Source organism: Felis catus, chromosome E2, assembly GCF_018350175.1.
Source record: "Felis catus isolate Fca126 chromosome E2, F.catus_Fca126_mat1.0, whole genome shotgun sequence".
NCBI classification, from domain to species: Eukaryota; Metazoa; Chordata; class Mammalia; order Carnivora; family Felidae; genus Felis; species Felis catus.
Window position 1 is genome coordinate 35186917 of NC_058382.1, and position 17281 is coordinate 35204197.

The 17281-nt window shown below is 43.6% G+C and overlaps 1 protein-coding gene across 1 annotated transcript in view; it reads left to right on the forward strand.

Moving 5' to 3' along the window:
* Positions 1–1805: 1805 nt before the first annotated feature.
* The window catches only part of NDRG4 (NDRG family member 4), an 80272-nt gene continuing 64796 nt past the window's right edge, over positions 1806–17281 (forward strand). The window contains exon 1 of the mRNA XM_045046030.1: positions 1806–1984. The gene's annotated coding sequence lies outside the window, so the exon portion shown is untranslated. The remainder of the gene's footprint in view (positions 1985–17281) is intronic.

A 17281-nucleotide genomic window follows, 5' to 3' on the forward strand; every position in this document is an offset into this window, starting at 1 on the left:
AGGAGTGTTCCAGGCAGAGGGCATAGCAAGTTCAAAGGGCCTGGGGCAGGAAGGTGCCAGGAAGTGCATTAGGGGGACCTGGGAGGAGACAGGACAGGGCTGTAAGCAGGCAGGGACATGTCTCAGAGGGCTGGGCAGGCTGAACCCAACTCCGCTTTGGGAGCAGTTTTACTTTTATGCAACTACACGTCTAAGAAGGGTGAGGAAGGTGTTCCAGGAGACACAACAAACTGAAATGAGGTTTTCCTTGTTTCAGGCTATGCTTTAGAGCACTAAAGGGAAGTGATAATTCTCACTGTTCCCCCACGAAAATCAGAGGTTCCTTGTTTTCCGAGTAAAACATGTGACTGTCTCAGATACTCCAGTCCAGTGCCTTTTTCCTACAACAGTGAGAACCAAGAGTAAAATGAAGAGACACAAGCTTGTTTTGTTTGTTCCTGGGCTGAGTTCCCGGACAGCCTGTTTGCCAGGTGTGTGATTTTGAAACAGTATTTCCCAGGGGAACACGGGCCCCTGGACCCCAGGCCTCACCGCCCCCCCCCCATTTTCCCTGCACCCCACAAAACACCAGCCCCAGACACACATGCAGAAAGCAGAAAGGCCAGCTCGGAGGCTACAGTTCAGGGCAGACCACAAGTTCATCATGGAGACCACCATGGCTGAAATAGTGACCTTGACTTTCCACCCAGTTCTTCGAACTGCAGAGCCCCTGCTTTGAATAAACTAGAAAATCCTAGGGGCTGAGCTGAAACAGTTACAAATGGGGGAAGACAAATCTTGGTATGGAGCTGAGGCTCGGTGGAGGTGCCTGTTGCCATAGGGGGTCAAAGATGAACCCTGGCAGGTTGTTCGCTTGTCCTGTTTAGGCTTCATCTACGCCTTTACTGGTGCTCTCCTTTGTGACTTGGCTTGTCGACGATATGTCACTGATCACCTCCTGCGGACAGGCACAGGGCCGGGTGCCATAGGAGGGCTGTGAAGAATTGTATCCGCGGGAGCTGCCAGTTCCCGCTGGGGGAGGGAGGGACGCTCTGCTCCGCTAGATACTTGGCTCAGTGCCCCACGTGCCTTCCCTTCTCCAAGTTAACACGTATCAGGTTGTTCTTTTGCTCTGCCTTTCTTTCCCTCCTTCCTTTTGCTTTCTTTTTTCCCCCATTCTCTCCTTTCCTTCCCTCCCTCATCCAAATAAACAGAGAAAACTTGCTGCTTTTCCTCTCCCGAGTTGCTCACTGTTAACAATTTAGTGTTTACTTTCCAGATTTTTTTTTCATGCACACCCGCATTTTGGTATGTCATTCTCGTATGGAAAGGGACTGTAAACTCCTCCTGTCTAATTGACCTGTTGTGTTCCCAGCTCCTGGCACATGGTAAACATCGAAAATATTTGTGGAACAAATGAATTTTGAATTTCTGAAATCTGTCTCTCTCAAATATACACCACGGACATCCTTCCACGTCATCTAGTTCATTCCTTTTATGGCTGCGTACTGTCCTACAGAATGTCTGAGCTGTTGTTTAACCAGAAACCTGTTGCCAGACATCTGGCTGTCTCTCTGTTTTGTTTGAAGTCCTTGCTTCCTCTGCCTTCACGCACTCCTGTGGAAGGTTCTGCAGACAACTGTGGCCGACAGAATAATAGCCTCCCAAATATGCCCACGCCCTGATCCTCAGAACCTGGGAATCTGTTTTGTTACGTGGCGAAGGACTTGCAGGTGTGATGGGTGAAGACTCCTAGGACGGGGCGCCTCTCCTGGATTAGCAGGTGGGCCCCATATAATCACAGGGCTCCTTGTGCGAGGAGTTACAGCAGGGGGTGTGTGAGGAAGCAGGGGTCGGAGGAGTGCTCTTGCCAGAAGGAGGCCACAAACCAGAGAACACAGAAGCCTCTAGAAGCCGGAAAAGGCAGGGAAACGGTTCCCCTCTCGAGCCTGCAGAAAGAACGCCGCTTTGCTCAGCCTATTTAGGACTTCTGACCTCCAGAACTGTAAGAGAATCCGTTTGTGGATTTTTTTTTTAAACTTTTTTCTTCGGGTAAAATACATGTCATGTAAAATCTACTTGTCTTAACCATGTTTAAGTAAACCGTTTAGTGGCATTAAATATTCATAACGTTAGGCAGCCATCAAGACCATCCATCTCATAACTCTTTTACTTGTAAAACAGAAACTCCATATCTATCAGTGACTCCCCCTTCCCCCCTCCCCACTGCCAACCAAGATTTCACTTTCTGTCTCTCTGATTTTACTACTCTAAGATTCTCATGTAGTGGAATCATACAGTATTTGTCTTTTGGGGGCTGACTTCTTTCTCTTAGTGTCCAGATTTCATCCATGTTTTAGCAGGTGTCAGAATTTCCCTCCTCTTTAAGGCTGAATAATATTTCATTGTGTGGTGGTGGATTTCCAGGGGGGACTGAGATAGGCATTCTTAGCTGAGACACCAAGAGGTGGCAGCTGATTCCAAGCAGAAATATATCAGCTGACAACATATCAACGAATTGGAATCAGCTGACAATGTAAAAGATACCCATGAAAAAAATCAGTGACAATTTTATCTAACTTGTGATGTTTAAATTTAACAAAAGAGGGGTGCCTGGGTGGCTCAGTCGGTTGAGCATCCTACTCTTGGTTTCAGCTCAGGTCGTGATCTCACGGTTTGTAAGTTCGAGCCCCAGATCGGGCTCTGTGCTAACAGCACGGAGCCTGCCTGGGATTCTCTCTGCCCCTCCTCCACTCTCTCTGTCTCTCAAAATAAATAAACTTAAAACATTCTTTTTAAAATTTAACAAAAGTGTTTATAACAGATTTCTGAAGGAAATCAAGTCTGTTTTTAGGTTTTTGTTTGTTTGTTTGTTTAAATATAAGTAGGCTAGATCAAAGCTAACTTGATTTGATGTAGAATTTTCAGAAACAAGTGGGTAAATCTTAGGGGTTACACTAGCCACTGGAGTCACAAACATACATGAGAAATTCTGTGCTCTTAGTGGTCAAAAACTAGTATGTAAAACTCTATAGAAGATTTCATTAAAACAGTTCAGGAAAAGTAGCTCCTTTCCACAGATATTCTACAGACTTTGGTAGTTGTGGATTCTTCTCATTGCTGTGCTGTTTAAAAAAAATTTTTTTTAAGTTTTAAAATTATCCACTCATCTGTCAATGGACATTTGGGTTGCTTCTATGTTTTAGTGCTTGTGAATAATGCTGCCATAAACTTGGGTCTACAAATATCTCTTTGAGACACTGCTTTCAATTCTTTTGGGTGTACATCAGAAGTGGAATTGCTGGGTCATATGGTAATTTTAATGTAAATGTTTTGAGGAACCTTCATGCTGTTAACAATAGTGACTATGCCATTCTACATTCCCACCAGCCAATTTCTCCACATCTTTCCCGACTCTTGATGTTTTCTGGTTTTGATAGGAGCCATCTAATGGGTGTGGGATGGTATCAGATACCCCATTTGATTAGCATCTCCCTCACGAGTAGTGATTGTTGCGCACCTTTTCACGTGCTTGTTGGCTGTGTACAGGTATCCCCTGCTTTTCAAGAGTTCCATGCTGTGCCATTTTTCTTTTACGAAAGACCTGTTCTCCCCAAGCGAATGAAATCTGAAGAGGATTTTCGCTTTTATTAAAAGGCAAAAGGCAGAAATAGCGCTCCGCGTTTGTTTTGCGGTGAGGCTTTATGGAGACAGCGTGCGGTCTGAACAGCTAGTGGTCCCGCCAAGCTCCTTCCCCGGGAACCACACTCAGCATCAAGCTGACAGAGCTTTGAACTGTGTCTCTGAGCGTCTGTGCTTTATCTCCGTTTACTTTGTGCATCCGTTAGCAAGATGTGTCCTAAAGCATCAGAAAAGCCTACGGGGGGTATTATTTGGAGTCTGGGAAGGCTCAAAACTTTTCCATATAAATTAATGATAACTGCTTCTTCGCTTTACAACGTTTTGGCTTGAGAAAAGTTTCATAGGAACCCTCTGCTTCCAGGTAGTGGGGAAAACCGGCATCATCTTTGGAGAAATGTCGGTTCGAGCCCTTGGCCCATTTTATTTATTTATTTTTTTTTAAATTTTTTTTTCAACGTTTTTTATTTTTGGGACAGAGAGAGACAGAGCATGAACGGGGGAGGGGCAGAGAGAGAGGGAGACACAGAATCGGAAACAGGCTCCAGGCTCCGAGCCATCAGCCCAGAGCCTGACGCGGGGCTCGAACTCACGGACCGCGAGATCGTGACCTGGCCGAAGTCGGATGCTTAACCGACTGCGCCACCCAGGCGCCCCATCCATTTTAAAATCAGATTGTTTTTTGTTGTTTTAGTTCTCTATATATTCTAGATATTAATACTTAATCATATATATGGTTTGCAAGCAGTTTCTCCCATTCTATGGGTTGCCTTTCTATTCTGTTGATGGTGTCTTTTGATGCACAAAAATGAAGTTCAATTGACCTACTTTTCCTTTTGTTGACTATTCTTTTGGTGTCCTATCCAAATTCAATGTCCTGAAGCTTTTGTCCTATGGTTTTCTTCTAAGAGTCTTAGATCCTATATTTAGATCTTTGATCCATTGTGAGTTAATTTTTGTATGTAATATTAGGTAAGGGCCCACCTTCATTCTTTTGCATGTGGACATCCAGTTTTCCCAGCACCATTTGTTAGAAAAAAATTATCCTTTTTGAATTAAATAGTCTTGGCACCCTTGTCAAAAATCTTCTGACCAGGGGCGCCTGGGTGGCTCAGTCAATTGAGCGTCTGGCTTCGGCTCAGGTCATGATCTCACGGTTTGTGAGTTCGAGCCCCGCATCAGGCTCTGTGCTGACAGCTCGGAGCCTGGAGCCTGCTTCAGATTCTGTATCTCCCTCTCTCTGCCCCTCCCCCACTCACGCTCTGTCTCTCTCTCTCTCTCAAAAATAATTAAACATAAAAAAAAAATCTTCTGACCATAGCAGCTCCTGGGTAGCTCAGTCAGTTAAGTGTCTGACTTGGGCTCAGGTCATGATCTCATGATCTGTGAGTTCAAGCCCTGCATTGGGCTTTGTGCTGTCTGGGCTCTGATAGCACAGAGCCTGCTTTGGATCCTTTGTCTCCCTCTCTGTTTCTGCTCCTTCCCTGTTCATGAGTATGTGCGTTCTATCTCCCTCTCAAAAATAACGTTAAAAAAAATATTTTGACTATATATGTGAGGGTTTATTTCTGGATTTTCTGTTCTATTCCCTTGGTCTGTTCTATTCACTTGGCTCTGTCTTTATGCTAATGCCATGCTGTTTTGCTTACTGTAGCTTTGTGGTAAGTTTTGAAATCACAAAGTGTGAGTCCTCCAGGTTTGATCTTTTTCAATATTGTTTTAGCTATTCCAGGTTTCTTGAGATTTCATATGAATCTTAAAATAGGATTTTCTACCTCTGCAGAAGCATCGTTGGGATTTTGATGGATTGCAATGACTCCGCAGATCACACTAGGTAGTATTGACCGCTAAACAGTATTATGTATTTTGAAACAGTATTATGTAAAATAAAAAAACAAAAAAAAAAAAGTATTATGTACTTTAATCCATGAACATGGGATGTGTTTACTTCTATGTCTCCTTTAAATTTTTTCAGTGATGTTTTGTAGTTTTCGTTGTACAAATCTTTCACCTCCTTCATTAATTCCTAGGCATTGTACTCTTTTGGATGCTGTTATAAATAAAATTTTCCTAATTTCCTTTTCAGACCGTTCACTGATAGTGTATAGAAATGCAACTGATTTTTATGCATAGACTTTGTATCCTGCTACTTTGCTGAGTTCATTTATTACTTCTAACAGTTTTTTTTTTTTTCTTATGCAGTCTTTGGTGTTTCTTACATGTAAGGTCCTATTATCTGTGAGTGGAGATCTTTTTTCTTTCCGGTTTGGATGCCCTTTATTTCTTTTTCTTGCCTAATACCTCTTACCAGAACTCTGAGTACTGCATTGAATAGAAGTAGTGAGAACGGGCATCTTTGTCTTGTTCCTGATCTTAGAGGAAAAGCTTTAGTCTTCTACCGTTGAGTATGATGTTTGGCTGTGGGTTTTGCATACATGGCTTTTATTATTTTGAGGTAGTTTCCTTCTGTTTAAGTATTTTTATCATGAAACAGTGTTGAATTTTGTCAAATGCTTCTTCAGTGATTGAGGAAGTCATGTGGGTTTTTTCCCCTTCATTCTGTTAATGTGCTGTATTACACTGCTCAATTTTTGTATGTTGAACCATTCTTGCACTAGGGGAGTAAATCCCACTTAGTCAGGGGGTATAATCCTCTTAATATGCTGCTGAATTCAGCTTGTGCGTATTTTGTTGAGGATTTTTCCATCAATGTTCATAAGGGCAATTGGTCTGTAGTTTTGGTTTTGGGTTTTTTTGGTTTTTGTTTTTTGTCTGTTTATTTGCTTGTAGTGTCTCTGTCTTCAGTATCAGGGTAATGCTGGCCTAATAGAATGACTTAAGAAATAGTCCCTTCTCTTCAGTTTTTTGGAGAAGCTTGAGGAAGACTTCTATATCTTTAATTGTTTGGTAGAATTCACTTAAACCATCAGGGCCAGGCTCTTCTTTGGGGAAATGTTTTTTAATTTTTTTTTTTTTGACGTTTATTTATTTTTGAGAAACAGAGCATGAGAAGAGGAGGTGCAGAGAGAGAGGGAGACACAGAATCCAAAGCAGGCTCCAGGCTCCGAGCTGTCAGCGCAGGGCCCAATGCGGGGCTCGAACTCCCGAACCATGAGATCATGACCGGAATCAAAGTCAGATGCTCAACCAACTGAGCCACCCAGGCACCCCTCTTTGGGGAAATTTTTGGTTACTGATTTAGTCTCCTTAATAGTTACATGTCTGTTCAGATTTTCTATTTTTTCATGATTTAGCCTTGGTAGATTTATGTTTCTAGAAATTTGTCCATTTCATCTAGGTTTTCCAACTTCTTGGCATACAATTGTTCATAGTGCTCTCTGAGGCCTCTTTATTTCTATAAAATCTGTAGTAACATCCCTCCTTTTAGTTCTGATTTTAGTAATTTGTCTTCTCTCTTTTTCTTAGTCCATCTAGCTAGAATTTTATCAATTTTGTTGGTCAAAGAACCAATTTTTGGTTTTATTGACTTCCCCTCCCCTCTATTTTTCTATTTTCTTTAAAATTTTTTTAATGTTTATTTTTGAGAGAGAGAAACAGAGCATGAGCAAGGGACAGGGGGTAAGGGGGAAGGGGCAGAGAGAGAGAGAGAGAGAGAGAGAGAGAGAGAGAGAGAGAGAAACCTAGAATCAGAAGCAGGTTCCAGGCACTGAGCTGTCAGCACAGAGCCCAACCCGGGGCTTGAACTCCCAAACCACAGGATCATGACCTGAGCCAAAGCTGGGCACTGAACTGACTGAGCCACCCGGGTGCCCCTATTTTTTTTTTTAAGATTTTAATTTTTGGGGGGGGCACCTGGGTGGCTCAGTTGGTTGAGCGTCCGACTTCGGCTCAGGTCATGATCTCGCGGTCTGTGAGTTTGAGCCCCGTGTCGGGCTCTGTGCTGACGGCTCAGAGCCTGGAGCCTGTTTCAGATTCTGTGTCTCCCTCTCTCTCTGGCCCTCCCCCGTTCATGCTCTGTCTCTCTGTGTCTCAAAAATAAATTAAAACGTTAAAAAAAATTTACAAAAAAGATTTTAATTTTTTAAAGTAATCTCTACACTCACATAGAGATCAAACTTATAACCACAAGATTAAGTCACATGCTCTATCGACTGAGCGAGGTAAGCCACCTCTTTCCCTTGTCAGTCTCCTGTTTTTCTGCTCTAATCTTAATTATTTGCTTCCTTCAGCTAGCTTTGGATTTAGTTCTTTTTCTAGTTCCTTAAGTTGTAGAGTTAGGTTCTTGATTTGAGATCTTTCTTGTTCAAGTGTGTATAGCTATGAATTTTCCTTTACGACTATTTTTGCTGCATTCCTTTTGGTATGTTGTGGGTTTGTTTTATTTTCATATTTAAGTATTTCCTAACTTCTCTCGTGATTTCTTTGATCCATTGGTTATTTACGAATGTGTTTGTTTACGGTCCACATACTTGTGAATTTTCCTGTTTTCCTTCTGTTACCGATTTCTGATTTCATCCCATTGTATTTGGAGAAAAGAGGAGTTCTTTTTAAAGCTACTGATACTTAATTTTTTTCTTGAGACTTAATTTTTGTGGCCTAACATAGTCTATCCTGAAAAACCCCTGTGTACTTGAGAAGAATGTGTATGCTGCTGTTGGTGATAGAGTGTTCTGTCTGTCAGATCTAGTTGGTTTATTGTGTCTATTTCCTTCTGTCTGGTTGCTGTATCCCTTATTGAGATTAGGCTATTAAAGTCTCCAACCATTACTATAGAACTGTGTTTCTGTCTTCAATTCTGTTTGGTTTTGCCTTATATATTTGGATTGTCATTAGATATGTAAATGTTTACAACTGTTAAATTTTCTTGTTGCATTCCAGCTTTTAATATATAATGTCCTTCTTTGTTTCTGGTAACCATTTTTGATTTAAAGACCTTTTTGTCTGATAGTAAGATAACCATCTTCTCTTTTGCCTTCTATTTGCATGGAATACCTTTTCCCATCTTCAGATCTATTTGTGTCTTTAAAGTGAGTGTCTTGTAGACAGCATATAGTTGGGTCATGTGTGTTTATCCATTTTTGCCAATCTAGGTCTTTTGACTATTTAAAAGTAATTATTGGTAAGGAGGGACTTTTGTCATTTTGTTTTCTATACAACTTAGGGCTTTTTTTTTTCTTTTTTGTCCCTCATTTGTCCCTCATCACAGTCTTCCTTTGTGTTTGTATTAGTTGACTTTTTATTTATTTTTTAATTCCTAATTTCCTTTTGTGTATGACTATTTCCCTTGTGGTCACCATGGGCATTACACTTGATATCCTAAAATTCTTTAATTTGAATTTATACAAAAAAACTCTGCTCCTTTACAGCTCCACCCTTGCTGTTATCACAAAAATATACCTTTATACATTATATACCCAAAAATGTAAATTAATGATTTTTAATGCATTAGTCTCTTAAATTATGCAGAAAAAAAGTGGAGTTACAAGCCATGGTTACAATAATATTAGCTTTTATAATCGACCATGTATTTACCTTCATTGAGATCTTTATTTCTTCATTTGGCTTCAAGTTCCTGTTGAGTGTTCCTTCTTTTCACCCTGTAGGAATCCCTTGAGCATTTTTGGCAAGACACGTCTAGTCACAGACTCCTTCCACTTTTGTTAGCTGGGAATGTCTTCATTCTACCTCACTTTTGAAGGACAGTTTTGTTAGTTACAGGACTCTTGGTTGACAGTGTTTTCTTTTAGCCCTTTAAATGTATCTGCTCACTGTACTCTGGCCTCCAAAAATTTTTGAGGAGAAATCTGCTGATAATCTTATTACGGATCCCTTGTACATGACGAGTAGCTTCTCTCTCCTGCTGCTTTTGAGAGTTTGTCTTTTGATGGTTGATGTGTGTTGTGTGGGTCTCTTTGAATTCATTTTACTTCATTTGTGGAGCTTCTTGGAGGTTTATATTCATGTGTTTCATAACATTTGTTAAGTTTCCATCCACTATTTCTTCACATGTTCTCTCTGGCCTCCCCCAGTTTCCATTCTTCTCCCAATTTCCATTCTTTTTCTCCCAATTTCCATTCTTTTTCTCTCAATTTCCATTCTTTTTCTCCTTTCCACACTGGCTCTTCCCTCCTCTGGGACTCCCAAAAAGTGTATGTTGTATACTTCATGGTATCCCACAGGTTCCTCAGTCTCTGTTCACTTTTCCTCATTCTCTTTTCTTTGGTTTCCTCAGACTCTGTCATTTCCTTTGTCCTATATTCAAGATTATTCAGGATTCTTCTGCCAGCTCAAATCTGTCTTTGAATCCCTCTAGTGAATTTTTCACCTCAATTATTGTTCTTTTCAGCTCAATTTCTTTTGGCATCTTTAAGACTGTTCTTTTTAAAGTGTTTTAAGACTGTTGTTTAGGGAGCGCCTGGGTGGCTCAGTCGGTTAAGCATCCGACTTCGGCTCAGGTCATGATCTCGCAGTCCGTGAGTTCGAGCCCCGTGTCAGGCTCTGTGCTGACAGCTCAGAGCCTGGAGCCTGCTTCAGATTCTGTGCCTCCCTCTCTCTCTGACCCTCCCCCGTTCATGCTGTCTCTCCCTGTCTCAAAAATAAAATAAAACGTTAAAAAAAATTAAAAAAAAAAGAGTTTAGTATATTTGCCATTAGGTCATTGTAAGAGACTGTGTTGATTTACTTTTTCCCTTTGGATGGACTGTACTTTTTATTTCTTTGTAAGCTTTGTAAATTTTTTGGGAAAAATTGTGCATATTTTTAATTCTTAAAGTTTCTATTTATTTTTGAGAGAGCAAAAGCAGGAGAGGGACAGAGAGAAGGAGAGATGGAATCCCAAGTAGGCTCCACACCATCAGAGCAGAACCTGATGTGGGGCTCGTACTCACAAACTGTGGGATCGTGACCTGAGCCAAAACTAAGAGTCAGACCTTCCACCGACTGCACCACCCAAGAACCCCCGATTTTTTTTTAATTAAGTAGGCTCCACATTCAACATGGGGCTTGAACCCATGACCCTGACATCAAGAATCACATGCTCTACTGACTGAGCCAGTCAGGTGCCCATGGATACTTGAATTTAATTATATTGTAAATGTGAAGATCAGATTCCCCCTGCTTCCCAGGGTTTGCTGGGGATTTGCTTTGTTCTTTAAGTTTTGTTTATAACTTAAAAAAAAAAATCTTTATAGACTGCGGCACCTGGGTGGCTCAGTTGGTTGAGTGTCCAACTTCTGCTCATGATATCCCAGTTCATGAGTTTGAGACCCACATCGGGCTTTCTGCTCTCAGTGCAGAGCCCACTTCAGATCCTCTGTACCGCTCTCTTTGTCCCTCTCCTGCGTGCGTGCGCTCTCTCTCTCAAAAATGGATAAACATTAAAATATATATTTATTCTGTCTCTGTGCCAAGGACCAGCCCTAAGGTATAAAGTTAAGGTCCTGGCTCTTATTTTAGCCTTTCCTTGGGCTTGCATGATCATTTGCCATTTTCCCCCAAATATGCAGTTGCTTTGAGTGTCTGTGATGGGTTAATTCTACATGTAAACTTGACTATAGTCAGGGATGCCCAAATAATAACGGTATGTGTTATTTCTGGGTGTGTTTGTGAGGGTGTTTCCAAAAGAGACTAGAAGAGGATCAGGAGAACTGAGTAAAGTTCTGCCTTCACCCATGTAGGCGGGTATTGTCCAATCCACTGAGGATCCAAATAAAACAAATAGGCAGTAGAACAGCAAATCATTGTTCTTCTTGAGCTGAGATGTCTATCTCCTCCTGCCCTCAGATCTTAGACCTTCTGGTTCTTGGGACTTTCCACTCCAGTACTCACACCAGCAGCCCCTCACCCCCCTGGTTCTTAGGGCCTCGGCCTCAGATTGAATTATACCAGTGGCTTTCCTCCTCCTCCAGTTTGCAGATAGAGTTCATTGGACTTCTCAACCTCCATAGCATGAACTAATTCCTATATACACACATATATAGGAGATTTATAATATCTACATATAATATATTGGTTCTTTTTCTTTGGAGAACCCTGAAGAATACAATGTCCTAGTCTTAATGTATGTCTCCCAAACTAGAAAAAGGTAAAAATGAAGGGGAGTGGGGAGGAAGCATCCTGGGCCTTTAAATCCCTTGGAAGTCACTTCAGCTGGAGGGAGAGGGGTTGCAGCAATGGGGGGGGGGGGGACACAACAATGGCTCCCTGCCCCTTTGTCTATACTTCTGTGATCAAAAGCAATAATCAGCAATCAGAGCACAGGTCTCTGATATTTGGAGAATGAGGTCCTTTTTCGCCCACTCTGGCCCCTGGAAGCTTATGTAAGCTGTTCCAGGGATATGGGCACAATGATCTACCATGGGGACAGGGAATGGGTACTTCTGAGCTCAGAGCTGAAACCAACCAAATTAACTGCAATTTACCTGTCTGAACCTTTCCCCTGGAAGTTACAAGCCTTCAGTAGACTCCAGAGTTCCAAAATATATCTGACAGATTCTACCAATGCAATTGTTGCCTAGGTAGGAAAACCTACTTCTGATGATTCCTACTCCACCATTTTTCCAGAGTCCTCTTGATATGTATTATTTCAAGCAGCCTAGTTTTCAGTAATGAGAAAATAATTCAATAGGAGACCTAAAATTTCTGGTTTAAAAGATAAGCTCCATTTATCACCTTTTATGTACTTATGGTTTCCAACTCGGGCCCTGCCTTCCAGATAAATTTAAGGTATCTATGTATCTATGTACTTCTCAAAATATCAACCCCCGAATGACCCATCTCTGCAGACCCTGCTGACTGGAACAAAATAAGTATTGTGCTAGATTTGAGCAGCACGTTTGGGCATCTCACATTAAGCTATGCTCATTATGCTGGAAATGAACCGAACACCTGAAACTTCTCCCTTCACGTCTCTTCTGTCCTGTTCTTGAATCCTTGGTCTGTTTTTCTGACTTTGGGGCATGACTCACCTTTGATTCCTCCTAAACTTCATGTTGTCTAAATAGGTGATGTGTCTCACATCACACTACTGACTGGCTCTTTGTTGCCATTTCAATTCCATGTACTTTCAGAGAAAGGAAAGAGCAGGTAAATCTGGCCCCTTAAATCTCAGAGGAAGGAAGCTAATAGAGGCAACATAATAAATAATATAGTAGGTAAAAGCCTCTATATTTAAAAAAAAAAAAAAAGGCTCAACTTGAGGGCCTAAGATGTGATTTACATGGGAAGCTTCACAGGAAAGCCTAACATGCTTTCCTAGCCTTGTGCTTTTCTCCATTTGGCCTAAGAATGGCGGACACTCTCATTTCCCCACCCCTAGGACTTGATAGTGGCCCTCCCAGTGGGCCATAAGCATGAGATTACAAATAAATGAGTTTCCATAATTACTGTGCTGCCAGAGGCTTCTGGTTGTGTCTATTCTGAGGCAAGGGTAGATGAGGATCAGGGCTTTAGAATCTTCTCCAGATTCAAGTCCTGGTTCTTCTGTAGTGTTGGCCTGTGACCTCAGGCAAGTGAGCCAGGCTGGCAAGACTCTGGCCCCTGACTCCACTCACCCTCATCCCTGCTTTCACTCTGGAGCTGCACCATACCCCCAACCAGTACACAAATGTACCAAGAACTTCCCAGAGTTTGGGGCTCAGGCAGCCTATAGCGAAGAAGGAGAAATCCCCTGCTACTTTACCAAAGTGGCTGTAGAAAGGGCTATACCAACTCATAAGCATTCCCTCCACCTGCCATCATAGTAACTTCTTGGTTTCTACATCCATTTCAATCCATCGAATGTTCATTCACCTATCACACACTAGGTGGGAGCCAGCCAGGCATGCACTAGGCTCTGTTCTGAGCCACAGCAATGAATGGGACAGGGACTCCTTCATAGGGTTTTTCTCTTACTGTCATTCATGCCCTTGAGCCTGCAGCTGACCTGGCCAGGAAGAGCAAGCAAGTCAGGCTCAGTCCCTCCTCTGTCAATAGGGATCATAACAGTCCCCATCTCCTAATGTGGTCCTGAAGCTCCACAGGAGATAGAGAAAGGAGGGTTAGTAGCTGGAACTAGACCAGTATCTAGTACATGGTAAGTGTGTTGAATTATATAATCATTATATTCTACTAGAATATAAACTTCCTCAGGGCAAGCCTGATATCAGATTCCTTTTTTTTCTTTTTTTAAGATTTTATTTATTTTTGAAAGACCGAGAGAGACAGACCATGAGTGGGGCAGGGGCAGAGAGAGACAGAGATGGAATCTGAAGCAGGCTTCAGGCTGCAGAGCCTGACACAGAGCTCAACCCAACGAACCGTGAGATCATGACCTGAGCCGAAGTCAGATGCTCAACCAACTGAGCCACCCAGGAGTCCCATACTGATATCAGATTCTTTCATTCATTTCCCTTCCAGAATATAAGAAGGTGGAAAAACACTGAATTAGGAGTGACAAAACCCAAGTTCAATGATTTGGCCATTTACGTAATCATCTAATGACTGTGGATTGGGTTCCTACTCTGTTGGAGCTAGTGTTGAACACAGCGGATGAGCTCCTTGGCCTCATGGAGCTCACAGTCCATGGGGAGGGACAAGTACTCAAAAAGTGAACACTTAAGTTAATTTCAGACCGTGATCAGGGCGGGAAGAGAAGACCATGACAACTGGTGTAGATTTCTTGTCCCTGGGGGACTGCAGAGCCCAACAACTCCATGTTGTTGAGCCCCCATGTGTGGGCTTGAAGCCAGATGAGCCCAGGTTCAAATCCTCGCTCTACCAGCACAGACTCTGAGACCTGGGCCCATCACTCTTCCCTCCAGGTTTTAGCACCCTCCTCTGTAAGATAGTATAGGGTGCTGTGCAGGTGAGCCTGGACAGTGGGAATGGAGGAACTCAGACTGTGTCCCAGACTGAAAGTATCCCCTAACTTGATATGCTGAAGGGTGAACCCACAGTATGATGGCATTTGGAGACGGGGTCTTTGGGCAGTAATTAGGTTTTGAGGAGACCGTGAGGCTGGGGCCCTCATGATGAGATTAGCACCCTAGTAAAAGAGGTTGCCTCTCTCTTTGCCTCCCTCATCCCTGCCTCTTTACATGCATTAAAAGAAGAGGTCCTGTGAGCCTGCAGTGGGAGGATGGCCACTGTACCAAGTGGAGAAGTCTCAGAATGAAACCCACCTTCTCAGTACCTTGATCTTAGACTTCTGGCCTCCAAAAGTGGCAGATCAGGGACGTCTGGGTGGCTCAGTCGGTTAAGCGTCCAAACTTCAGTTCAGGTCATAAGCCCCCAGTTCATGTGTTCAAGCCCCGCATTGGGCTCTGTGCTGACAGCTCAGAGCCTGGATCCTGCTTCAGATGCTGTGTCTCCCTCTTTCTCTGCCTCTCCCTCACTTGCACTGTCTTTCAAAAATAAATAAAACGTTAAAAAAAATTTTTTTAAGTGGCAGACCATGAATTTCTGTTTAAGCCACCCAGTCTCTGGTACTTTGTTACGGTGGCCTGAGCTAAGGTGGCACGGCCCCAAGCACGGTGACAGGGTGCACATCCACGGTCCCTGGTTCATTTCTGCCATTAGGTTCAGGGCTGCGTTTGGAGCTGTAAGCGCTGTCCTTGTTTCCCTAGGGTGGGTGACCGCCACCGCATCTCCCGTCTGCGGTCAGAACTGAGCACCCGACTCTCTGGGCACAGCCCTGAGCTGATGGGGATTGGTGCCAGGTCACTGTTCTTAGACGCCCTCCTCCAGGGGAAGCCCACTGCATGGCTCCCAAGGCTTTACCGCAGCCTGCAGCCCCTTCCCACCCCACCCAAGTCTGAGGGATGTCCAGAACCTGCTGGCTGTGTGTGTCCATAACCCAGTAGGCTGGATTCTTTCCTGGTGTTTCACTTCTGACGAAGCTTTGCTGCAAAAGAAGAGGGGAGATTGGAAGGGGCTCACCCATAGGACAGGACCCAATTTCTAGAGCGTGAGAAACCAGGCAGTGGTGTCCCGAGAGACAGGGTTTCTCACCATACAGGAGAGCAGAGCACAGCAACAGGAAATTCACTCCCCACACAGGTATTGAGTGGCTGCTGTGTGCCAGGCACAGGCGGTGGGGGAAGGGAGGGGCTCTGGGGTACAGACGGGACCCAGACCGTGGAGGCACGGAGGTCAGGCTCTGGGATCAACCGTCCTGGGCCAAGCCTAGATCCTCTACTTGGCATCCCCAAGAAGCCAAGAACATCTGTTGTTTTCTGTCAACATTCATTCTCCATCTGCCCTCCTACCTCTACCCTTATCGTCCTCTGAGAAACCACCCCTTTGACTCACATGGTCCCGGAGAAGCTGATTGTGAGCCCCGTTCCAGGGGAAGAGCACAGGCCCCTCCTCAGCCCATGCCTGTCAATGCCTCTCACTCCCCCTGCCATGATGCACACAAGTCAGAGCCCGGGACGCACCCCTAGGCACGCATGAGTTCCTGCTGGACCTGAAGCCAGAGAGGAAGTAGGGACCAGGACTTCTGTGTCCATCTGGCCACTAAAAAAACCCCAAAGTAAATCAGACAAGGGAGAAGCAAGAGCCACAGATGAGGAACCAAGGCCTGATGGCTTTTGAGTCCGTGGGTTAGCCATGCCTGAACTAGCTGGGTCCCCACACTTCCCAGCAACATGAGCAAATTGATGGCTTCTTTTAAATTATTTATTATAAGCCCGTCAACTTTCTGTTCTAATACACATACCCAGAGCAGTGGCAGGTTTCTAAAATTGGAGTACAAACGAGACCACAGTATTCCAGGTTGTACTCGATGACTCAAGGTTAGTGAGGGACTATTGATAAGGGGCAGGTTGGTGACGGCATCAGAGAATATCTGATGTAGACAGAAAAGCTGCTCACCTAAGTGGCTTTGTGGATACCAGATAAAGCCTGACCTTTCCCCCCTCTGTTTTGAGGGTGACTCACAGGCAGACTGGTTGCTCCATGGGTACCTTCAACCTCCCAGGCAGGGGATGGCCAATATCCAGGAAGGCTCACTGGCCCCAGGATTAATGCATTCAACTCCTCCAGGAACAGGATTCTTTATTATTATTTTTTTATTTACAAGAATTTTTTAATGTTTACTTTTGAGAGAGACAGAATGTGAATAGGGGAGGAGACAGAATCGAAAGCAGGCTCCAGGCTCTGAGCTGTCAGCATAGAGCCCGATGTAGAGCTCGAACTTACAAACCACAAGATCATGACCTGAGCCGAAGTCAGACGTTTAACTGACTGAGCCACCCAGGCATCCCCCGGAATGGGATTCTTAGATCAAGAGAGGAACAAGGAAAGGCACGTTTCTGGGTAGAGGCTGGCAAAGCGGCAGGAAGAATTCCATCTCCAGATGGGACGGGCAGGAAGCTGCTAGATCTCTGTCAACTAATGGGGCCTGGCTCCCCTAGCTGCTTAATAAACTGATATTTCCACAGGCAAGAATGAATGAATGAATGAATGAATGAGTAAGCAGACCTCACAGAAGAGCAGAGTATGGGAGATGGTTATTATACAGGGAATTTCCTGAGACCTCAAACGACCTTGGGACATCACTTGACATGGTGGGTCTCAAATTTGTCATTCAGATTTTTGCCACATTTGCCTGCCACCAATTTTATTTCAAGTAACCCACTTTTTAAAACTTAAATATACTATGGCAAGTACATGTACAACACAGATGCAATAATTCTAAGCCTAGGCCAGCCTCTCTGTTAAG